The sequence below is a fragment of the Rhinoraja longicauda genome, chromosome 4 (genome assembly GCF_053455715.1).
Source record: "Rhinoraja longicauda isolate Sanriku21f chromosome 4, sRhiLon1.1, whole genome shotgun sequence".
NCBI classification, from domain to species: Eukaryota; Metazoa; Chordata; class Chondrichthyes; order Rajiformes; family Arhynchobatidae; genus Rhinoraja; species Rhinoraja longicauda.
Genome location: NC_135956.1, coordinates 47,403,679 through 47,429,406, shown reverse-complemented (window position 1 = coordinate 47,429,406; position 25,728 = coordinate 47,403,679). Strand labels below are relative to the sequence as shown.

The window sequence follows — 25,728 nt, the reverse complement described above, 5'->3', positions numbered from 1 at the left end:
AATATAAAGAAGGACAGTAAAAGCTTCTTTAGATATGTTAAGAGAAAAAGAGTAGCAAAGTCAAATGTGGGTCCCTTGAAGGCAGACACGTGTGAAATTATTATGGGTAACAAGGAAATGGCAGAAGAGTTGAACAGGTACTTCAGATCTGTCTTCACTAAGGAAGACACAAACAATCTCCCAGATGTACTGGAGGACAGAGGATCTAGGGGGGTAGAGGAACTGAAATGAATTTTCATTAGGCGGGAAATAGTATTGGGTAGACTAATGGGACTGAAGGATGATAAATCCCCTGAGCCTGATGGTCTGCACCCCAGGGTCCTCAGGGAGGTGGCTCTAGAAATAGTGGATGCATTGGTGATCATTTTCCAATGTTCAATAGATTCAGGATCAGTTCCTGTGGATTGGAGGATAGCTAATGTTATCCCACTTTTCAAGAAAGGAGCGAGAGAGAAAACGGGGAATTACAGACCAGTTAGCGGGAAAGATGCTGGAGTCAATTATTAAAGAGGTAATAACGGTGTATTTGGATAGCAGTAAATGGATAAGTCCAAGTCAGCATGGATTTATGAAAGGGAAATCATGCTTGACTAATCTTCTGGAATTTTTTGAGGACGTGACAAGTAAAATGGATGAAGGGGAGCCAGTGGATGTCGTGTATCTAGACTTTCAGAAAGCCTTTGATAAGGTCCCGCACGGGAGATTGGTGACTAAAATTAGAGCACATGGTATTGGGGGTAGGGTGTTGACGGATAGAAAATTGGTTGGCAGATAGGAAGCAAAGAGTAGGAGTAAACGGGTCCTTTTCAGAATGGCAGGCAGTGGCGAGTGGAGTGCCGTAAGGCTCGGTGTTGGGGCCGCAACTGTTTACCATATATATTAATGATTTGGAAGAGAGAGTTAGAAGCAACACTAGCAAGTTTGCGGATAACACAAAGCTGGGTGGCAGTGTAAACTGTGAATAGGATGTTAGGAGGTTGCAGGGTGACCTGGACAGGTTGAGTGAGTGAGCAAATGCAGTATAATACAGATAAATGTGAGGTTATCCACATTGGCGGCAGAAACAAGGAGGCAGATTATTATCTCAATGGAGTTAGGTTAGGTGAGTTGCAGCGAGACCTGGGTGTCCTTGTACACCAGTCACTGAAAGTTGGCGTGTAGGTACAGTAGGCAGTGAAGAAAGCTAATAGAATGTTGGCCTTAATAACAAGAGGATTTCAGTATAGGAATAAAGAGGTTATTTTGCAGTTGTATACGGCCCTGGTAAGACCACATCTGGAGTATTTTGTACAGTTTTGGTCTCCTAATTTGAGGAAGGACATCCTTGTAATTGAGGCAGTGCAGCGTAGATTCACGAGATTGATCCCTGGGATGGCAGGACTGACATATGAGGAAAGATTGAAAAGACTAGGCTTGTATTCACTGGAGTTTAGAAGGATGAGAGGGGATCTTATAGAAACATATAAAATTATAAAAGGACTGGACAAGCTAGATGCAGGAAAAATGTTCCCAATGTTGGGCGAGTCAGAACCAGGGGCCATAGTATTAGAATAAAGGGGAGGCCATTTAAAACTGAGGTGAAAAAAAACTTTTTCACCCTCAGATTTGTGAATTTGTGGAATTCTCTGCCACAGAGGGCAGTGGAAGCCAAATCACTGGATGGATTTAAGAGAGAGTTAGATAGAGTAACTCTCTCTAAGAGCTCAAGGGATATGGGGAGAAGGCAGGCACGGGTTATTGATTGGGGACGATCAGCCATGATCAGAATGAATGGAGGTGCTGGCTCAAAGGGCCGAATGGCCTTCTCCTGCACCTATGTTCTATGTTAACAACCCCCAGGCCATTGAACACTACAACCTCCAACTAAACTTCAAATTACGAACTGTCTTGGTTGCACTAGATTTTTCAGAGTTTGTTTTGTTTTGCACCATATCGGGCTTATTTATTTATTTATTTATTTATTTTATTTGTTTATTACAAATGTTAAACACAGTACTGTGTTTACAAATTATTGTGCTGCTTCTTGAGGCAGCACCTCCTGTATATCACACTGATTATGGGGATGCTAGCTTATACCAAAGATAGACACAAAATGCTGAAGTAACTCAGCAGGTCAGGAAGCATCTCTGGAGAAAATGGACAGGTGATGTTTCGGGTTGGGATCCTTCTTCAGACTGATTGTAGTGAGGGAGGGGAGTGGAAGCAAGAAAAAAGCCAGGACAAATCGGGGCCGGCAACAGATGACCTCAGACAAGGAGGTTCCCTGATAGGCCAATTGTTGGCTAGCGATGGTGTGATCCCCAGAGGGATACTTTGTTTGCCCATTTCCTCCTCAGATGCTGTCTGATCCACTGAGTTTCTCCACATTTTGTTCAGATTTCAGCATCTGCAGTTTCTTGCTTTGAAGCAATCACAGTTTCTCCAGTCCCTGAAACTGAAGTCCTTCTTTCTCAATGTTTCGCATAAATCTCCTCTGTACTTTCTTCAGTACCTGGAAGTAAGAAGTGACGAATAGCCTGCAATGTATCGTTTCATTTCTCTGCTCTTCACGCTGCGTATGTTTTATTTTGCAAGTCATTTCCTGACTTTCCTTTTTACCATACCACTAGTGTGCTTTTCCAGATGAGGGTTCAGAATGGTGGTGTAAAAGAGAAGCAGGGAAATTATAATAACATTAAAACTTTGAGGCAGCAGTGAGCCATTCAACCTCTGGAGTCCACTGCTTCATTCAGTGAGATCATAGATTATCTTGGCCTGAAGTCTACTTTCCGAACTAATCCCATTCAGTTAAGGATATGGACTTCGCAGTCTGAGCCAGTATTTAATTGCGCATGCCTAGTTGCCTCTTGAGAAACTGGTGGAGAGCTGGGTCCTTGAACCGCTGCTGTCCTTGCTGGTAGGAAGCAAGTTCCAGGATGTTGACCCGGCATCATTTGAAAGAATGGCGATATATTTCCAAGTCAGGCTGGAGTGTGGCTTAGAGGACAACTTCCATTTGGTCAGGTTTCCCTTGCTTTTTCTGCCCTTCTACTAGGTAGAGGATGTGGGTTGAAAGTGCTGTCAAAGGAGTCTCGGAGAGGTGCTGCACTGCGTTCCCCCATTCTCTTAAGTGTTTCATCTCCTCAGTGACTGAAGGAGTGAATTCTAAAGGTTCATAACCCTCTGACTGAAAGACTTTTCCATCAGCTCCAGCCTAAATTGCCAACCTCTTATCGTGATGCTCTGCACTCTTGTTCAAGTCTATCAAGATGAGGAAACAGCCTGTCAGCATCTCATCCATCATTTACCACAGAATTTTGTAATGTTTATCCAGATAAGTTCTCATTCTTCTTCGCTCCAGAGAACATGCAAATCATTCTACTAAAATCTGTACTTTTACAGACAATCCTCTCACACAGAAAGACACAATAAAAAAAGAGCAGGAATAGGTTACCGGGCCATTTATGTTTGCCCTACCATTCTATAAGATTATACCTGATCCACCTCAGTCTTCAACTTCACTTCCATTCCAGCTGCTCTCTGCTTTCAATCCCCTGTGCTTTCAAAAATATATCTCCTCTTTAACTACCTCCAAATGATCTAGTCTCTATAATACTCTGCAACATATCATTGAGATTCAGCACCCTCTGTGTAAATGAAGTTTTAAATGACTGCTGCCCCCTCCCCCCCCCCCCCACTTATAAATATGACCCCATGTCAACTCTGTCAAGCCCCCTAAGAACTTATACGTTTCAACAAGAAAACACCGCACTCTTCCAAATGTCAAATAATGCAGATCTCACTATTTTTAAGCTGTTCATGATGGAACAACTCTCTCATCGTGGGAATTAGACTGGTGATATCTTCTGGCTTGCCTCCAATACTAGTATATCCATTCTTTAATAAGGGAAAGAAAATTTTACACTGTGCTCTAGGTATGGTCGCAACAACACCCTTTGCAATTGTAACGATACTGCATGAAGACACTCACAGCTATACATCTAACCATCCCGTGCAATAAAGACTGCCAGTGGATTTGCCTTGTTAATTATTTATTGTAGATGCATGTTAACTTTCCTTGATTGCTATTCAAGAATGCCAAAGGCATTGTAGCCCTGCAATTTGTCTACCATGGAGGATAAGTTCATACTTCCCAGCATTAAATTCCATCTGCCATCTTTTTTAATCTTTCTATCTGTCTATATGCCTTTGTTGCATTTTGCACTCTCCTCTAAGCTCATTTTCCTTTCTATCTTGGTATTGTTTTTAAAATGCATCTCGGGGTTTGATAGAAAATTCCCAGTCATTGACACAAAGACTCATGGAAGCCAAGACATGATGGATGAACATGGCTTTGTAACTTTTTTTTTAACAATGACATCAATGTAGATTGGAAAAGCATGATTATTAGGAAATGGACCTTTGAATGAAAAATATTGTAATGTTACGGTAAATGTAAATGCAGTGAAGTCATTTTGTTTTGTTTTTGTCTTGCTACATAAAATAAACTGGTATTTTGCTTGTGGGTAGTATAAATTTCACAGGGGAAACATAAAACTTGTAGGTTAGCTGTGCAAAGGTGTATGGCATCACAATGCCAGATTACCACCATTTTACTTGTAGGATCTTAAGACATTGGAGACATTGGAATTAAGCCAGTCAGCCCATCAAGTCTATCCCAACAGTCAATTATGGCTGATCTATTTTTCTCTTTCAACCTCATACTCCTGTCTCCTCCCCGTAAGCTGTTGTGTGCAAGCTCTGTTATATAGACATGAGAAATAACGTGCCTCGATTTTGTTCTGCCTATCGGTAGATCAGTGTAAATCCCAGGTCAAGCCACATTCTTGGCTGAATCCCACATCACGACTCTCCAAAAATCCATCAGAGAAGAATCCATCTCAAGAAGCTTGGCACAAAAGAGAATTTAATACACAACCGTTCACTCACTCCATCACCGCTGTACAGTAGCTGCAATTTGAACCATCTACAGGATGCATGGCAGTCAGCTCACCAAGACTCCTTAGTCAACAACTTCCAAATCTACCACTTCTCCCAGTCAGAAGGAACCATCCTAACTTGGAACAATTCACCGTTGTTTGGTCAAAATCTTGAAACTTCGTCCCGGTGCAGCAATAGTTTTGTTGCCTTACAGTGCCAGAGAACCAGGTACAATCTTGACTAAGGGTGCTATCTGTACGGGGTTTGTACGTTCTCCCAGTGATGAAGTGGGATTTCTCCAGGTGCTCCAGTTTCCTTCCACATCCCAAAGGCGTTCAAGTTTGTAGGTTCATTGGCTTCTGTAATTTGTCCCTTGCATCTAGGATAGAACTAGTTTACGGGTGATCGCTGGTCGGTGCAGTCTCGGTGAGCTGAAGGGCCTGTTTCCATGCTGAATCTCTAAATTAAAGTAAACCAAGCATTGTGGCTAAGCTCACACCTCAAAAACGGCAGTTCAAAAAGACAGCTCACCACCACCGTCTCGAGGACAATTAGAGATGGGCAATTAAATTCTGGTTCAGTCTGTAAAGCCCACATTCCTTGAATGGATAATTTTAAAAAATGAGCCTCACAGATCTTTGAGTTTCACCTTTGTGAACTCCAGACACTCTCAACCCTCATTTCAGTTTTAAACGGCTGACCATTTATCCTGAGACTAAGATCCCTTATCGAAAACTCCAACGTGGGAAACATCTTTCAGCACCTATTCTCAAACTCTCTAGGATCTTCAACATACTGGTGAGATCTCAAACTCCAGTGAGCATTGTTCCATCCTGCTCAAAGTCTCAGATTTTTTAGATTGGGTATTAGTGAAAACGGTGAGGCAGTGGTAGAGTTGTTGTGTTACAGTGCCAGAGGCCCGGGTTCAATCCTGACTATGGGTCCTGTCTGTACGGAATTTGTATGTTCTCCCTGTGACCTGCATGGGCTTCCTCCGGGTGCTCCAATTTCCCCCCACACTCCAAAGACATACAGGTTTGCAGGCTAATTGGCTTGGTAAAATTGTAAATTGTCCCTAGTGGGTAGGATAGTGTTTGTGTGTGGGGATCACTGGTTGGCGTGGACGCAGTGGGCCGAAGAGCCTGTTTCGGCGCTGTATCGCTAAACTGAACTAAAATAAAGAACATGGAAATGTTTTGAACACTGAAATCTTTTGTCACAGAAATATTGAATATTTTCATTCGTATCCCATTTGAACGTTAACACCCAGCATATCTTGGGCTGACTGTCTTAAAGCAACATTTCTCGCTTGGAGAGCAAATGTCACAAGTACATGAATGTTCAAGATATTACTTACATCAAAACATATTCATATGAGTCAGTTTATTAAAAAGTATCTTCATGGGATGTGGTTTTCACCAGGCAGATTAGAAGTTATTATGCATCCCAATTTGCTCTTGACTAGATGGTGGTGAGCTGCTTTCTTGAACAGCTGCAATTTATGTGCTGAAAGTGCTTTCACAGAAGGGGGAGTCTTAGGGTTTAGACCCAGTGATGATGAAGGAACAGGGATATATTTCCAAGTCAGGAAGTACTGGTATTAATTTATTTTATCGTGTGTACCAAGAAACAGTGAAAAACTTTGTTTTGTTTGCTATCCAGGCAAATCTTACCATTCATGAGGACATCAGGTATTACAAAAGAGAAATTAACACGGTGCAGAATATAGTGATACAGCTATAGAGAAAGTGCAGATACAAACAGCGCAAGGGTCATGATATGGTAGATTGACAGGTTGTGAATTCATCCTTAGCTTGTGAGAAGTCTGTTGAAGAGTTTGATAACAGCAAGGAAAAAGCTTTTCTTGAATCTGGTGGTGAACGCTTTCAAATTTTTGAATCTCCTGCCTGATGGGAGAGGGGAGAAGAGAGAATTGCTAGAGTGTAGTAATCCTTGTGTGTAAGTTGGATAAGAAGTTAGTGAGGGTGACGCTCCCAATAATCACACAAAATAACATAATAAAATGCATAAGATGTATTCGTCTTTATTATAGGCTGGATTAAAATCAGGTCTCATTCTGTGTTGGTGAACTGAAAAGCTAATATCATTTAGTATACTCTTTTACTCAGAGAAATTTCCAAATGCTTTGCAAATGTGGAACTGTTCGTCAGACTTCGCCAACTTGCATAATCATCTTCAATTTTGAAAGTATAAAACTTATATCACTGATGTGAAGCCTATGCTACAGGTGGATTCTGGCTGTGGGGAATCTATCCATTATCCCAATCTCAGTAAGCTTGCTGTATCATTTAAAGGATTGGAGATGAAAGCTTGATAAATGAAATGGAATCAGTGGCTCACCGTGTTAGGTTGAACAGACTCCAGAGGAGCAAAGAAATTGAATAATAGAAAGAATCAAATATATACAGTAAATGACTTCTTGTAGAGAATTATCATCTTTGTTGATTTTTGGCTGTTCCTGACAGCTCAAAAAGAACACACAAAATAACTGCCCATATTGGATGAGATTAGTCTCTTTAGGAAGGAATGTAGAGTCAAAATAATCCCTGAATGTTGTTAAAGTAGTCAATTACCAAGTTTATCATGGAGTCACCAGATATTAAGGATCAGTCTGTCGGATCTTCCACAAGCAAAAACTTGGAGATAAAGAAAATATTGAGGACTTAAAAGAAATTATATGTTAATTTGGAATGCTGTATTAATTTTACAAATCTTGGAGGTGGGAGTTTAAAAAAGTTGGAGACACAAGGAACTGTAGATGCTGGTTTACAAAAAAAAGGATGCAAAGTGCTGGAGTAACTCAGCAGTCAGGCAACATCTCTGGAGATTTTTTTAAAAAGTTGTTTGATTAGCATTTAGGTACCATCTAATGTGATAATTATGAACTGTGGGAAGTCGGCAGAAAGATAATTGACAATTCCAGCTACTGACGGTGGAGTTGGATGGCCAGGGGCAGGAGGTCATATAGACAAAGCTTCGACAAGTTGCCTAACCACAACTGGCAAACATTAGCCAAAGGGGTTAATTTATGAGGACAAATCTTTGTAATGGATTGATATTCCTCAGACTACAGAAGATGAAGGCTGATTTGATGGCAATGTAAACATAATGAAAAAAGTTGGAGGATCAAGGGAGACAACTACTTCTGGTGAAGAGAATCCAGAATGTGCCTATGAGAATTTTCGGCAGGACATTCAATGGTGCATCAGAAAGTACAAAGTTTATGGAAAATCTGGAATTCTCTACTTGCAAAAACTGTGGGCACTATGATTTGTTGAAAATTCCAGAACAGAGATTGACAGTTTCTTTTGTTGGGTAAGAAATAAGGATGGTAAATGAGACGGTGATGGCAATAAACCAAGAATTTAGTACCAGGGTTGAGGGACCGAATTGCTTCCTCCTGATCCCTGGCATCCATGAGGATTCAGCTAACTCCTGGAGGGGTTTTCTGGCTGCCCTTCACATCTCTTTCGGGAAGCCCAAAGAACATCGCAGCTAACAGGTAGTTTTTGGACACAGCGTGATGCTGGAAATAGATAGAAGCACGAACAGACAATCTGTTCTTTAGAGATGTTGGCTACAGGATAACCTTTGAGTAGGGCATCAGGAAGCCCGTTAAAATAGTGCAATGGAATCTTTCCTGTCCACCCCATAAAGGATGCATGGTCTTGTTTACAATCTCCAATTGAAAGATGGCACTAAGACAGTGTGGCAGATGGTCAGAATACACTGAGTGTCAGCCTTGATCATTGTGTTCTAACTTTAGTGCGACTGAGGTTGGAACAAAAGTATTTACGATGCACAAGGTGCAGTAAGGGTTTGCTCAATAACTACACAGAGTAGAAAGGAATACAAGGTCGTGCAGGTAGCTGGGAGAGGAGTATGGGAGGAACCTCATGCATAAACAGAGCAGAGACTATTTTGGGCAGAATTCCACCTCCCATTTCCATGGGCACACTCTCTAGTCTCACACTGTTGTAGATGTCAATAGTGCCGTAAACATCATAGCCTGGCATTGTATAGTCTTTGATATATATTCTAAAATCAAATTGTCGGTTTACAAAGAACTTCAAAGCATTAGTTTGCCATTTACATTAATACAGCCACTTGAACATCAATCTACCATTGACAGACATTTAAACATAGCTTACGCTCTTGATATTTTAAATAAAAACTTTCTTTTATCCTGCCTTTGTGTTCCTTGTCGTGTGGGTTACGCCCGTGATGGAGATGAGTATTGTACCCAGTTTTGGAGGTTTTAACGATGATCCCCGAACCTCACTTAGGGAAACCTAAAGACAGACCACATGATACTCACACACTGGCAAGCTTATTAAAATGAAATGGCTCCTGCCAGAATAATTTCCCAAATCATCTATTTTGTTATCAAACCACTGCTGCCTTTTTTTAAACAGCGCATCAATTTGCCTTCAAGGTAGTTAATCAGGTTTCATGCCAGACAGCCACTCCTCCAACTCTGCAATTCCGTCTCTGTTTTCTGTCAGTTTCTGTCGAGACAAGGCCATATTCCTCAACTGCTTTTTGATTTATGCAGCTTTCCGATATCCTGATAGCTCCCCTAGGATCACAGCTTATTTGAGAGAAGAGGCAGAGACCACTGATCTGATGACAGGGGTTTCAGGGAGTCGCCAGGGCAGGATCCATCCGCCCAACCCGTGCAACAAACCCCCCCCCCCCCCACCACCAAAACCACCCCACCCCCCTCCACTACAGGAATCTTCTTTTTGTTTCTTGTGTTTCAGAAACTGCAGGATTTAGCAAAGAGAGTTTCTGCTGCAGGAGAAATTAAAGTGTGTCAGTTTGCATGGATAAACTGCAGGTTTAAACCATCAATACCCCCTGTAGTTTTTACTAGTGATAGTTTATTCAACAAAACATATGTATTTAATCTTGGTTCCTCATCTCCCTCTGTGTCTATTCCTCTGCCTGATTCTATGCACCCTCCCTTTTGTAACTTATTACAAAATAGATTTCCCCCCCTCTTCTATTTAAAGGACTTGAATGTCAGTATTTCCAAACACTACAAAATTGCAACTCATGAACTAAATGAAATAGTGAATGATTTATTCAAAGATGCAAAGCTGAAGAAGTCATTCATGGACAAAAAAACAGGGGAAAAAATGATACACTCAGCAAATCAGGCAGCATCTGTGGAGAAAGAAGCACCAGAATGAACACATCTTTGGCCCAAACCATTGTTTCTTTCCACACAGGCACAGCCCAACTGGCTCATATTCCCAGCACTTTATATTTTATTTCAGGTTTCCTGATTGTGTATTTTTCCCATTCTTGTGTAGTATCTCACCAGGATGAGCCTCAAATAGAGCATCCAACTCCAATCACCTGCACATTGTGGTGGATTTCCATCCATGAAAGGCTGTTGTTCAAAGAGGCCTGAAAAAAGAAGTCAGGAAAAAGAACCGGAGAAGCTTCTGACCGTTTCGTCCTTGAGAAGGAACAACTGAACAAGGTTAGTAAGATGGTTTGGAACAGTTGGTCTGGAAGATGTTCCAAACACATTTGCACAATAGTTTGCACTTGGACAGTTGCAACATCATTAAAACATCCCAAGGCACGTAACAGGAGGAATTACCAAATAAAACCCTGCCACAGAGGGTGGTTGGTGTTGGGGAAAGCACCAAAAACCTGACAAAAATGGAGAATGAGGCATGACACTTATAAAAGGCTAATTTTATGTTAAAATCCTTCTTCATACAAAGAGTGACAAACACAGTGAGTTGTAGCTTTGGAGAGAAATTACCTAGAACTATTTAAGAAATAATTGAAAGGGAAAGGGAAATGATGTGCCTTATGCAAAAAAGAATTGAATTGGACTCTTCCAGAAACAGCAATGCTGTCGGACCCACTGAGTTACTCCAGCTTTTTGTGTCTATCTTTGGATTCTTCCACCTGTATTTGCCTTCTATAACCTTATATGTTTCATTAAATATTACAGTATTAGAGAGGGGAGCAAATCACATTGTCTAAGGTTGTAGTATATGGCCAGGAGCTGGTCTTCCATCCCTTAAGCGAAAACAAACTGCTAGAGGAACTCAATAGGTCAGGCAGCATCTGTGGAGGGAAATGGACAGACACTGTGTTGTGTCGGAACCCTTCTTCAGACTGAAGTCAAGAGTCTGCAACAATCTTTACATTCAACATTGCTTGCACTGCCTTTTTATTCGAGAATTTTGGAAGCACTTGCATTTAAATCTGAAGTCTGAAGAAGCATCCCGACCCGAAACATCGCTTAACCATGTTCTCCAGAGGTGCTGTCTGACCCGCTGAGTTACACAAAGGACTTTGTGTCATGTTCTGTAAACCAGCACGTGCAGTTCCTTGTTTCTGCATTTAAATTCTAACTGTTTTGCTGGAATTTGAACTTGCGCCTCCGGATCAATAATCGAAGCCTCTGGACGCTAGTCCAGTAAAATAGCTATCGTGCTACATACTCGTTCAATGATTTAGTATCTAAAGCCAGACCATGTTATACAATATCAATCAATAAAAAGTTAGTTATGAGGAAAAATTTACACCATAATGTGTGCCCTAATATTTGACTTTCTTCAATAACATTACAGCTACAAATCTTGTGTCCATACTTCTGGTCTATTAACTTTTCATTCACACAGAGAGTTCCAAATACCTTCCATCCAGAGATTGTTTATCCAGCCTCGAGATCTGGGTGAAGATTAAATCATTTTTCGAAGAAAGGAAGAGCAAACACTGCCTGGTAAATGTTCCATAAAATCAAAAAGCTTTCCAAACTTTTATTGTTAACTTTTGAGCTGTTTTAAAACAGATCATTTCGGCTCCATATTTATGCGCTAATGTGTGTGTGTGTGTGTGTGTGTGGGGGGGGGGGGCATGGGGAGCGTGGGATTGAATAAAATGTAAGGGAGGTAATGGAGTGTCTTGGTTTCCTTTGTTGGGAGTGACAAATGAGTAAGTTTGCATTTAATGTGAGTTGAGCCAAGAAAGAAGGCAGTTGAAGAAGGATGGGAAGTTCAGATGTACATCGAAATCTCCATGAATGAGAAGTTGCTGGATGCAAGTCTAAAGCAGGAGAGGAGCAAAAAAGTTGTGGAAAGTGGATGGTATATTGTAATCGTCGATGATTTTACATGTAAAAGGAGCAGTGACGTATCTAGGGTATGGCAGGTATGGCAGTGTCCTGGGCGCCATTGGAAGGGGGAGCCACAGAGCAGTTTCTATTAAAGTCAGACAAGCCATCCTCCGAGAATGAAAAAAGAATGGGACTGTAGGCATTCTCATCCCAAACACCCGCACCATGTGTAAGAAAATAACTGCAGATGCTGGTACAAATCGATTTATTCACAAAATGCTGGAGTAACTCAGCAGGTCAGGCAGCATCTCGGGAGAGAAGGAATGGGTGACGTTTCGGGTCGAGACCCTTCTTCAGACTGATGTCGGGGGTGGGACAAAGGAAGGATATAGGTGGAGACAGGAAGATAGAGGGAGATCTGGGAAGGAGGAGGGGAAGGGAGGGACAGAGGAGCTATCTGAAGTTGGAGAAGTCGACGTTCATACCACCGGGCTGCAAACTGCCCAGGCGAAATATGAGGTGCTGCTCCTCCAATTTCCGGCGGGCCTCACTATGGCACTGGAGGAGGCCCATGACAGAGAGGTCAGACTGGGAATGGGAGGGGGAGTTAAAGTGCTGGGCCACCGGGAGATCAGTTGCGTTAATGCGGACCGAGCGCAGGTGTTCAGCGAAGCGATCGCCGAGCCTGCGCTTGGTTTCGCCGATATAAATAAGTTGACATCTAGAGCAGCGGATGCAATAGATGAGGTTGGAGGAGGTGCAGGTGAACCTCTGTCTCACCTGGAAAGACTGTTTGGGTCCTTTGATGGAGTTGAGGGGGGAGGTGAAGGGACAGGTGTTGCATCTCGTGCGGTTGCAAGGGAAAGTGCCCGGGGTTGGGGTGGTTTGGGTAGGAAGGGACGAGTGGACCAGGGAGTTACGGAGGGAACGGTCTCTGCGGAACGCAGAGAGGGGAGGGGATGGGAAGATATGGCTAGTGGTGGGGTCCCGTTGTAGGTGACGGAAATGTTGGTGGATGATATGTTGGATCCGCTGGCTGGTGGGGTGGGTGAGAACGAGGGGGATCCTGTCCTTGTTGCGAGTGGGGGGAGGGGGAGCAAGAGCAGAGCTGCGGGATGTAGCAGAGACCCTAGTGAGAGCCTCATCTATAATGGAGGAGGGGAAGCCCCGTTTTCTGAAGAACGAGGACATCTCGGAAGCCCTAGTCTGAAACACCTCATCCCGGGCGCAGATGCGGCGTAGACGGAGGAATTGGGAGTAGGGGATAGACTTTTTGCAGGGGACCGGGTGGGAAGAAGTGTAGTCCAGATAGCTGTGCAAGTCGGTGGGCTTGTAGTAAATGTCTGTCACTAGTCTGTCTCCTGTGATGGAGATGGTGAGGTCCAGAAACGGGAGGGAGATGTCAGAGATAGTCCAGGTATATTTAAGGGCAGGATGGAAATTGGAGGTGAAGTGTATGAAGTCAGTGAGTTCTGCATGGGTGCAAGAGGTAGCACCAATGCAGTCGTCGATGTAGCGGAGGTAGAGTTCGGGGATGGGGCCAGTGTACGTCTGGAACAGGGATTGTTCGACGTACCCGACAAAGAGGCAGGCGTAGCTAGGGCCCATGCGAGTGCCCATAGCTACGCCTCTGGTTTGGAGGAAGTGGGAGGAGTCAAAGGAGAAGTTGTTGAGGGTAAGAACCAGCTCTGCTAGGCGGAGGAGAGTGTTGGTCGATGGGGATTGGCTGGTTCTACGGTCGAGGAAGAAACGGAGGGCTTGGCTGGTCATAGTCACCCGTAATGCCGCTTCGGGAATCCCAGAGCCAAACAATCCCAGAGCATCCCAATGCCACTTCGGGAATCCCAGAGTCCTCGGTTAGCTAGGACATTTACGCAGATCGGCGGTCACCCTCACCAGTTATTACTTGCAAAATGTATTTAGTGTATGGAGGCTGACGTGAGTAGATGTAGCGGGCCTCCAGGTCGAAGGCTTGTGCAATTGAAACATAAACACAGATTGAGGCGGCGGGTGGAAACCATCTCCGTGCAGGCATTGCCTCGACGCGTGCACCTGCTGATGGCCGGCACCGGGAAACGCACGCCCAGAGATCCCTTGATTGTAAAAATAATCCCTTGGCTCGGCTAAAATATAAATAAAGCAGGCAAGCAAGGTCGGAGGCGGCTATCTGCTGCCACGGCCGCAGGCAATGAGTGTTTAACCCCGACCCTGGAATGATTCCGTAGGGAAAAATGTCCCTTGGAGACTGAATGCCCGGCCTCGCTTCTTCACACACTGACCTGGCCGATGGCAGACGTCCACTCTTGTTTCAGACCTGCCGCTTTGGTGTTTCCCACCGCCCGCCTTGGCTTAGGTCCCTGCTTCACAAACTCGCCGTCAAAACCCTCTGCTGACGCGGCAGCCCCGGTCTTTCCGAACCGCAGGCCAACTCTCCTGGAAACCCTTCCACCGCACAGGCTAAGGCGGTTAACCGGGTGTCAGATCTTTGGACAGGGTGCAATTTCAGTGCTTGCCATAGGCGATTTTTTCCGTAGATACGCCCCTGAAAAGGAAAGTATTATGAACTTAACCAGGAGTGCCAGGAGAAAGGTTTAGATGAGATGTAGCAATGAAGCCCTCACTTTTAATACTGCAGAAGATGCTGCAAAGTGCCTCAAAGCAGGGAGTTTCCACAAAGGTACGCGGCCCCCTTGTCATGTTCCCCAGCAGTCTCAAAGATAAAGTAATAAATGGATAGCATAATGTGTACATTTAGCACAATATACAAAAGTGGAAATTAATATGCACTGTAGCAATGCACTTTAGAGTGATTAATCTAACATAACATAACAGATGGGATTGCTTGATATATTCATGTAGCCAATACATCGTATGTTTAAATATATATACAAGACTGAGGAGGACCCGTTGGGTCCAAAGCTCTCCAGCGGGCCTCTCCTGGGGCAATCCTCCCTCAACTGACATTCCCCGTCTGGCAACCCTCCCCAGCTGACGAAGCCCGTTGCCGGACGGGGAGTGTCCCCCAGGGCCGTGGGCGGGCGAGGGGGGACAGGGAAGGGGAGAGGGTGTCACTCACCTCGGCCCCGTGCCGCCAATGCTGCAGCCAGAGCGAGCTATGGACCCAAAGCCTCTCCTGCATTGGTCTAGCACACTCATGTCCCCCACTCCCCCCCTACACCCACTCAATCCCCCTTATCCCCCCACCTCCCCCCACCCACCCACTCCATCCCACCCTCCCCCCCCACCCACTCCACCCCCCCCCTGAACCCCCCTTAAAACTCCCCAAAACCTCTCCTGCATTGGTCTGGCACCCTCTCCTCTCTCCCACCCCCCCTCCACCTCCGGGCCCATAGACTAAAATCAGCGAGGATAGGTGACAAGATATCCTCCACAATAATTCACAGCAACTGTGCCCTGCAGAATGCATTCTCAGCCCCTTACTATATTCCTCACAGATTCATGACTGTGGCCAAATTCTACTCTAACTCCATTGACATGTTTGCAGATGCCAGCACCCTATTAGGCACAATCTTGAACAATTATGTGATGTAGTACAGGAAAGAGACAGAGAACTTGGTAACATGGTGTCCAGACAATAACCTATCCCTCAATGTTGGCAAGATGAAAGAACTAGTTATGACTTCATGAAACGTGGTGGTTTACATGCCCCAGTCAGCATCAATAGTGCCATGGTGGAGAGCCCAAGAGCTTCATTCATAGACATAAATATCATTAACAATTTAACCTGGACCAACCACATTGAAAGTATACAATACAATACAATACAATATATCTTTATTGTCATTGTACAGGGGTACAACGAGATTGGGAATGCGCCTCCCATACGATGCAATAATTTAATTAGCTAGTCAGTATTAATTTAAACAACCCAATGAAACAAATTATAAAAGTTTTAAAACAGAATAAAGTGCAAGTAGATCTGTGCCGGATCACTGTGCGATGTGACCATCCGGCTCAGCAGGACCGGTTCATAGCAGTTATGGCCCTGGGGATGAAGCTGTTCCTGAGTCTGGAGGTGCGGGCGTAGAAGGCCTTGTATCGTCTGCCCGATGGAAGGAGTTCGAACAGACTGTTGCAGGGGTGTGAAGAGTCTTTGTGGATGCTGGTGGTTTTCCAAGAAAGCACAATTTTGCGATCAACATTAGCAAGAGGAAGGAGCTGGTTGTTGTCTTCAGGAAGGGAATGCTGAAGATCCATGAACCAATGTTCATCAATGTGACAGCAGTGGAGGGACGCAACAGCTTCAGTTTCCTGGGCACGCATATCTCTGAATGAATGAATGAATGAATGAATAAGTTTTATTCGCCAAGTATGTACACATACAAGGAATGTGCCTTGGTGCTCCGCTCACAAATGACAACACAAACATACAGTTAACAATTAAGAATAAAACATAAATACATCAAAACAATAAACACATCAAAACAATAAGGATACACCATTATGGTCTAAACATAAAATGGTGAAAATAAACCAGAGCAAAAAAGAGACTACAGACATTGTTTATTGAGTAGAACTATCACTTGTGGAAAAAAACTGTTTTTATGTCTGGCTGTGGCTGCTTTGACAGTCCGGAGTCGCCTTCCAGAAGGAAGTGCTTCAAAGAGTTTGTGGCCAGGGTGAGAGGGGTCAGAGATGATCTTGCCCGCTCACTTCCTGGCCCTTGCAGTGTACAGTTCGTCAATGGGGGGAAGGTTGCAGCCAACAACCTTTTCAGCTGTCCGAACGATCCGTTGCAGCCTCCGGATGTTGTGCTTGGTGGCTGAGCCAAACCAGACCATGATGGAGAAGGTGAGGATGGACTCAATGGTAGCAGTATAGAATTGGACCATCATTGCCTGTGGCAGATTGTGTTTCCTCAGTTGCCACAGGAAGTACATCCTCTGTTGGGCCTTTTTTACTGTGGAGTCGATGGTGGCCCCCCATTTAAGGTCCCTGGAGATGATGGTTCCAAGGAACTTAAATGACTCCACAGATGTGACTATGGTGTTGTTGATGGTGAGTGGGGGGAGGAGAGGGGGATCTCTTTGAAAGTCTACAATTAGTTCCACTGTCTTGAGAGCATTGAGCTCCAGGTTGTTGCGATGGCACCAGGACGCCAGCTGTGTCACTTCCCATCTGTAGGCAGATTCCTCCCCATCCTGGATCAGTCCAATCAGGGTTGTGTCATCCGCAAACTTGAGGAGCTTGACAGAGGAGTCTGTGGAGGTGCAGTCGTTTGTGTAGAGAGAGTAAAGGAGAGGAGAGAGTACGCAGCCTTGCGGAGCTCCTATGCTGAGGGTCTGCGGGTCCGAGATGTGGTTTCCCAGCCTCACATGCTGCTTCCTGTCCGTCAGGAAGTTGATGATCCACTGACAGAGGGGTTCAGGCACAGTCGGCTGGGAGAGTTTGAAGATCTGTCCAGCAGTGATTCCATTATAAAGAAAGCTCATCAACATCTTTACTTCCTTTGATGATTGAGGAAATTTGGTATGTCGTTGAATACTCTATTGAATTTCTACAGATTCATGGCAGATAGCATATTGACTAATTGCTTCATGGCCTGGTTCAATAACTCAAACTCCAGGAATGAAAGAGGCTGCAGAGAGTGGTAGACATTACCCAGTCCATCAAAAAGGAAACAAAGTGTGTAAAAAAACTGCAGATGCTGGTTAAAATCGAAGGTTGACACCCAATGCTGGAGTAACTCAACGGGTCATGCAGCATCTCGGGAGAGAAGGAATGGGTGACTTTTCGGATCTCGAGATGCTACATCACCTGCCGAGTTACTCCAGCATTGCGTGTCTAAAAAGGAAACAAATATCATCAGTGACTCATACCACCCTGGCCATGCTCTCATCTCATTACTACCATCGGGAAGAGGGCACAGGAGCATGAAAACCATGGCCCCCAAGTTCATACTCGCTTTGAACAGGTCGGTGGAATAATAGTGATCAAGGATTTGGTCAAAGAATCATGTTCAAGGGAAGTTCCTGTGGATTGGAAGGTAGCTAATGTTATCCCACTTTTTAAGAAAGGAGGGAGAGAGAAAACAGGAAATTATAGACCAGTTAGTGTGACATCAGTGGTGGGGAAGATGCTGGAGTCAATTATAAAAGACAAAATTGCGGAGCATTTGGATAGCAGTAACAGGATGCTGAGTCAGCATGGATTTACGAAGGGGAAATCATGCTTGACTAATCTTCTGGAATTTTTTGAGGATGTAACTAGGAAAATGGACAGGGGAGAGCCGGTGAATGTAGTGTACCTTGACTTTCAGAAAGCCGACAAGGTCCCACATAGGAGATTAGTGGGCAAAATTAGAGCACATGGTATTGGGGGTAGGGTACTGACATGGATAGAAAATTGGTTGGCAGAAAGAAAGCAATGAGTAGGGATTAATGGGTCCCTTTCAGAATGGCAGGCAGTGACTAGTGGGGTACCGCAAGGCTCGGTGCTGGGACCGCAGCTATTTACAATATACATTAATGACTTGGATGAAGGGATTAAAAGAAACATTAGCAAATTTGCAGATGACACAAAGCTGGGTGGCAGTGTGAACTGTGAGGAAGATGCTATGAGGTTGCAGGGTGACGGACAGGTTGTGTGAGTGGGCGGATGCATGGCAGATGCAGTTTAATGTGGATAAGTGTGAGGTTATCCTCTTTGGTGGTAAGAATAGGAAGACAGATTATTATCTGAATGGTGTCAAGTTAGGAAAAGGGGACATACAACGAGATCTGGGTGTCTTAGTGCATCAGTCACTGAAAGGAAGCATGCAGGTACAGCAGGCAGTGAAGAAAGCCAATGGAATGTTGGCCTTCATAACAAGAGGAGTTGAGTATAGGAGCAAAGAGGTCCTTCTGCAGTTGTACAGGCCCCTAGTGAGACCGCACCTGGAGTACTGTGTGCAGTTTTGATCTCCAAATTTGAGGAAGGATATTCTTGTTATTGAGGGCGTGCAGTGTAGGTTTACTAGGTAAATTCCCGGAATGGAGGGACTGTCATATGTTGAAAGACTGGAGTGACTAGGCTTGTATACACTGGAATTTAGACGGATGAGAGGGGATCTTATTGAAACATATAAGATTATTAAGGGGTTAGACACGTTAGAGGCAGCAAACATGTTCCCAATGTTGGGAGAGTCCAGAACAAGGGGCCACAGTTTAAGAATAAGGGGTAGGCCATTTAGAACGGAGATGAGGAAAAACTTTTTCAGTCAGAGAGTTGTAAATCTGTGGAATTCTCTGCCTCAGAAGGCAGTGGAGGCCAATTCTCTGAATGTTTTCCAGGGAGAGCTAGATAGAGCTCTTAAGGATAGTGGAGTCAGGGGGTATGGGGAGAAGGCAGGAACTGGGTACTGATTGAAAATGATTAGCCATGATCACAGTGAATGGTGGTGCTGGCTCCAAGGGCCGAATGGCCTACTCCTGCACCTATTGTCTAAGTCTTCAAGGAGGAAAGAGAGGTGTAGGACGAAAATTTAAGAGCTTTGGGCTGTGCAATTGTAAGAGGGACAAAGTTAGCAATATGCTCGAGGTTAAAATTAGGGTATATCATGTCGTGTCTGGTGTAGTTCAACATCAGTTATTGAACAAATCATACACACAATGCACACAATTGTTGTTCAAAGTGTAGTTATAAATGCACCAGTTTAAATCCTTACCAGTGATTTTTTTAGTCCAGTGAAAATCAGATAACTAACAGCTTTTTTTTCTGTTTGGTATAGATTCCATGGCATCAACACACTTGACATCAGCCGTATTCCAAATGCGATGTCACCCTGCAACCACCATCTGACATTGGCTTCGATGGGCTCAGAAAGTGGGATTGACTACTTTAACCAACTCTGCTTGCTCCACCTCTGGTCTTCACGAAAGATGGCTGAATATATGATTTTGACCACTGGTGGCTTACGTCAGGTCCCTCACGCTATCTGCCATCAATGCCACTAATGCATTACCCTCCAGGTGCTCAGGGAACCAATTTCTCCTGACAATGATTACCAGTGGCATTGGCCAACTTGCCATGTAATTGAGATTTGCTTGTTGGAGGAGAACAATCAATGAGTGAAGTCCATGGGGTACTAGCACTCCATTAACTATGGAGATGAATACACTTTGAAAGGAGACCCCCAATAGTGATGGAGATTGTTTGCAAATCAATGGGTGAGGACATGGAGAATTGCCATCTTGTCACTGACTTAATCGCGAGCTTTCAAAGTGGATTGAGAATCCCGGGCAGGACATTCCCCCCAAAGTTACTCCAAAAATCCATCAGTGCTTGTGGACTCTTCCTTCCCCATTACACTCACTTAGGCCAATATCTCCTGAGGCTAAGATCAATCTTGATTTTAGAGACTTGAGACTTGAAGTTGGAAGATGGCGCCAGAACATGGCGTACAACCCCAGAAGAGGATCAATTATCCATTACAATTGTTCCACTCTTTTACGTGTGTGATTGTACTCATGGTACGATTTGACTGGATAACACACAAAACAAAGCTTTTCACTGTATTTTGTTACACGTGACAATAATAAACCGAACTAAACTAAACTCCACTGAGCTAGAGTGAGGGGGTTGTGGACATGTGCGAGAAAGGTGAACTGGTGTGTGAAGTTGATCAGAGAAACCCGGCTCCCAAGGGACAATATGTGGCCTGGAACCTATTTACCGAGCTGTCGATTCCCTTTATTCAGGAAGAAACAGTGGAAAAATTGTAACTGGGTTACCTCAGCCAGTGAGCAGGATGCCGTAATGAAATGTTAATTCATGAGTAGAAAACCTCCAAAAATAGTGGCATTGGCTTTACTTAGCGTAAAGAGCCTACAGCAGAACAGGAATAATACGGCATGAGGGCAGGGTCGTATCAGGCAATAAGTGGATATTTAAACACCTACACAAATTATAAACTCTCCTTTTCAGGCCTTTCAAGCTGTTTTAAATCTGTTGACCCATCCATTATTTTAATCGTGTGGAAAAAAAAGAGAAAAATATATAATGCAAGCTCCAACAGGAAGCACTGCGGAGTACCTTTTCCCAAGATTCGATAATATACAGCAATAGCTCAATTTGAGCCTCAGTTTTGCTGAGATAGTGGGAAGATAAATCAACTGTGTTATTGCATTGCAAGTGTTCATGCAGTTTTGGTAAAGTGGATTTATGCTGGTATAATGTGAATAAAAGAGTGAAGTACATCACAGTGAAATTTGACGAAAAAAAGAGGAAGCAAAGCCTGTGTGAATCCCTATTGTACTAAACTGACTTGGTTTTTTTTTAACTGATTTCATACACATCTGCAGAAAAATAACCACAGATACAGGAAAACGTCCACACCCCAAAATAAAAGTAAAATATTCTCACATAAAACCATCCGAAGAAAAATATCCACAAACAAAAAATACCTGTAGGAAATCATTCACACACAAGACATCTGTTGGGAACTCTCCACATGCATTCATATCAATCCACACACGTCTGTAGGAACATATATACATACATAAGCACACACACACATCTGCAGGAAAAATATTCATTCCCAACAACATCTGTAGTTCTTCAAACACAGAAATAATCTGTATGAAAAATATCCACACAGAGAAAACAATATTTAGGACAATATCATGATGTGCATCTGTAGAAATGCATCATCACACACAACTACTGCAGGCAAATACCCATACCACAAAGCATTCGTAGCAGAATATTTGAACATTCAGTAAATCTGTTGGAAAATACCCCATATAAAATATATCTTTAGGAAAATATCTGTCCTTCCATCTGAGAAACATTGCCATGCATGAGCCTGCAGGAAAATATTAACACTTAAAAAGCATGTGGGAAAGTACCCACGCATAGAGCCAAGAAAAAATATCCATGTGTACAATTGTAGAAAAATACGCCAGCATACGAACTTCTGCATGGAATACATGCACATAAATATATTTATGTTTATGTTTATAAAAACATTATGCTAAAATGTGCAATATAATTTACCAAGAGTTTTTTTTTTGGAAACTGCATCTATGCAATACTATACTACCTAGAAAGAAATGTATTAAACATTGCTCCTGGTTAATTGGTTCCTATCAGCTCAATCCACTGCCTACCAAAGAGAGACTGACTAAAGCTGGTGGACATATTTCTCTCGTTGAGCTGTCTAGTGTAGCTAGCTGCTAACTTTGATGTGCGACAAAGCAATTTATATGGTAAATTGTACCAAATAATGGTTCTAGTGAGTGTTATGGCTGCACTGAAAGGAAATGTCACGGTAAATAGCTGCCAAATTATGGACTGTGCTATAGTGTCACAACTGCGCTAAAGACAAATAGCACAACAGGCTACTGCCAGCACCCAGCATGACACCGATGAGTTATAGAGCAGAGCAGCAGCATGATGTGATGGTCTTTGTACTCTTATTATAAAAGAGGGTTACAGTCTGGGCTTGATGTGTGCGACATGGAAAGTGGAGTTGGTTCCATGTCAGGCTGTGCGGAGTCTGAAGCTACTAATAGTCCATCATGGGGTTACGATATGTAGAAGACATTTGTGGAATGTAATATCTCGCTCTAGGACCGCTTTAACTCTCTTAAAATATAGAAGGGTTCAGTGCATGTCTGAAGTGAGATACTCTATATAAGCTTTCATTGGATTACTCCAATTTGAAATGGCGCTTTTCTGAGTAAAACAAGTGGAAGTAAAAAAATGGTCTTTAGTCCTAACTGCTGGATGGATTTGAGGGTCTCCCTTGCCTCCCATGAAGTGAATGTGATGTAGTAATGCATCTGTCACCAATACATTCCCAAGTTCAATGCAAGCTAGCCAAGCCTGATTAATCCCCTTGCAGTCAATTGTGACCTATAAACTCAGATGTCTGTGCTTTGCAAAATCATGAGTTTACTACATGTAAACCTAATGGGACTAAACATCTACTTCCCTTCCAGGACATATCCTCCAGTGGAATAGTGTGGGAAGGATTTGAAAATTAGACTTAATTTCTTGCACAGGATGTTATTCCTCGAGATTTATCCCTGAGTCTCCATAAAGTGAAGGCCAATATGTAGAATATGGACTGTGACACCCCAGAAGGAAAATCACAGGGGAGTTAACGTATTATATTCTTCCATGCTTTTGAACAAACTTCTTTCATTATAAACATAGCACAAAAAGTAAGGAAATTTGTGTTTGGTAGATTATTTCTTTGTTGTAACAATGCTTCTTGGCAATAAATCTTATACCGTTGGAAAGCCTGTTTATTTCCCTTTTAAATGGTGCCACATTTGTAAGGAACATGCATTTGTGGGATGAGCAGCAGAGCTGAGTATATGGGTTGCGCCCATGAAAAATTTGCCAAATGTTCTCTGCCAATGCCAAACAGCTTATTCTGCTGTTGCTATTGACTCTTGTTTTGAGCTTCTGGTACCCCCAGGTGCTGACAATCAGGTGCCTGATTGGCACCTGATTGGCAGCATCTGTGAGCATGGGCCCTGCTACAGTGGTCAGTAGGTGTCTGCTCCAAGAATCGGCATGCCACGTTTGACTGATCTGGATAGGGCCCGTGCGATTGGGTAACTTCAAGCTGGTGACATTGCTCGCCCCCACAGAGCAGAGTTTCTCAGAGACTACCTCCAGAATTTGGGAGTGGAGAGGATGGAATGGCCTGCCAGCAGTCCTGACCTCAACCCCATTGAACACGTGTGGGATCAGCTTGGGCGTGCTGTTCGTGCCAGAGTGACCAACACAACCACGTTGGCTGACTTGCGACAAATGCTGGTTGAAGAATAGGATGCCATCCCACAGCAGTGTGTGACCAGGCTGGTGACCAGCATGAGGAGGGGGTGCCAGGCTGTTGTGGCTGTGTATGGTTCTTCCACACGCTACTGAGGCTCCTGTTTATTAAATGAATAAATTGTTAAATTGCCAATATGTCTTGTTTCTTCAGACTTCAATCATCCAATCCACCAAACAACACCGAACAAGAGTCAATGGCAGAATAAGCTGTTTGGCATTGGCAGATAAGATTTGGCAGATTTTTCATGGGCGCAACCCACATACTCAGCTCTGCTGCTCATCCCACAAATGCATGTTCCTTACAAATGTGGCACCATTTAAAAGGGAAATAAACAGGCTTTCCAACGGTATAAGATTTATTGCCAAGAAGCATTGTTACAACAAAGAAATAATCTACCAAACACAAATTTCCTTACTTTTTGTGCTATGTTTATATACTGGAAATTGATATTCAATAAATATTCAAATGTGTCAATCAACCATTAGGAGGATGGTTGTTGTCCTTGATTAACTAACTGTGGGGAGGGGCCCAAAGACCATTTTGTGAAGGAAGTTACATGAATCCACAATACCCCCTCCCAAAGATATTATTTCCCAGAGTTGAAAGTCCCCCTGATTTTGTGCCAGGATTTGATGGACCCATGAAAGGACAGACCTTCCTCACATGCCAAGGAATGGCATGGCATAGGAGGCATGTGAGAAATACCAACACCAGCTCCTCGCACATCCCCTAGGAACTATAGGCCGGTGAGCTTAACACCTGTAGTTGGAAAGTTACTAGAGAGTATTCTGAGGGATAGGTTGTACAGGCATTTGGTCGGGCAAGGGCTCATTAGGGATAGTCAGCATGGTTTTGTAAGTGGGAGGTCATGTCTCACAAATCTGATTGATTTTTTTGAAGACGTGACCAAAAAGGTCGATGAGGGCAGAGCTGTAGATGTTGTGTACATGGCTGCTCTGGAAGATTAGATTGCATGGGATCCAAGGAGAGGTAGCTGAATGGATAGCAAGTGTAGGAAAATAACTGCAGGTGTTGGTACAAATCGAAGGTATCACAAAATGCTGGAGTAATTCAGCAGGTCAGGCAGCATCTCAGGAGAGAAGGAATGGGTGACGTTTCGGGTCGAGACCCTTCTTCAGACTGATGTCAGGGGGGCGGGACAAAGGAAGGTTATAGGTGGAGAAAGGAAGATAGAGGGAGAACTGGGAAGGGGAGGGGAAGAGAGGGACAGAGGAACTATCTAAAGTTGGAGAAGTCAATGTTCATACCGCTGGGCTGCAAGATGCCCAAGCGAAATATGAGGTGCTGTTCCTCCAATTTCCAGTGGGCCTCACTATGGCACTGGAGGAGGCCCATGACAGAAAGGTCAGACTGGGAGTGGGAGGGGGAGTTGAAGTGCTCAGCCACCAGGAGATCAGGTTGGTTAAGGCGGACTGAGCGAAGGTTTTGAGCAAAACGATCGCCAAGCCTGCGTTTGGTTTCGTCGATGTAAAGAAGTTGACATCTAGAGCAGCGGATACAATAGATGAGGTTGGAGGAGGTGCTAGTGAACCTCTGTCTCACCTGGAAAGACTGTTTGGGTCCTTGGATGGAGTTGAGGGGGGAGGTAAAGGGACAGGTGTTGCATCTCCTGCGGTTGCAGGGGAAAGTGCCCAGGGATGGGGTAGTTTGGGTAGGAAGGGACGAGTGGACCAGGGGGACTTCCTTTGTCCCGCCTCCCTGACATCAGTCTGAAGAAGGGTCTCGACCCGAAATGTCACCCATTCCTTCTCTCCTGAGATACTGCCTGACCTGCTGAGTTACTCCAGCATTTTGTGATACCTTGAATGGATAGCAAGTTGGCTCCATGCAAGGAAGCAGAGGGTGATGGTGGAAGGTTGTTTCTCGGACTGGAGGCCTGTGACTAGTG

The 25,728-nt window shown here is 43.9% G+C and overlaps 1 long non-coding RNA gene across 1 annotated transcript in view; it reads left to right on the top strand.

Moving 5' to 3' along the window:
- LOC144592743 (uncharacterized) overlaps nucleotides 1-22,313 on the top strand; it is a 49,055-nt gene extending 26,742 nt beyond the window's left edge. Inside the window, exons 2-3 of the long non-coding RNA XR_013547174.1 lie at nucleotides 10,260-10,432; nucleotides 19,758-22,313. This is a non-coding gene — a long non-coding RNA (uncharacterized LOC144592743). The remainder of the gene's footprint in view (nucleotides 1-10,259; nucleotides 10,433-19,757) is intronic.
- Nucleotides 22,314-25,728: the final 3,415 nt, after the last annotated feature.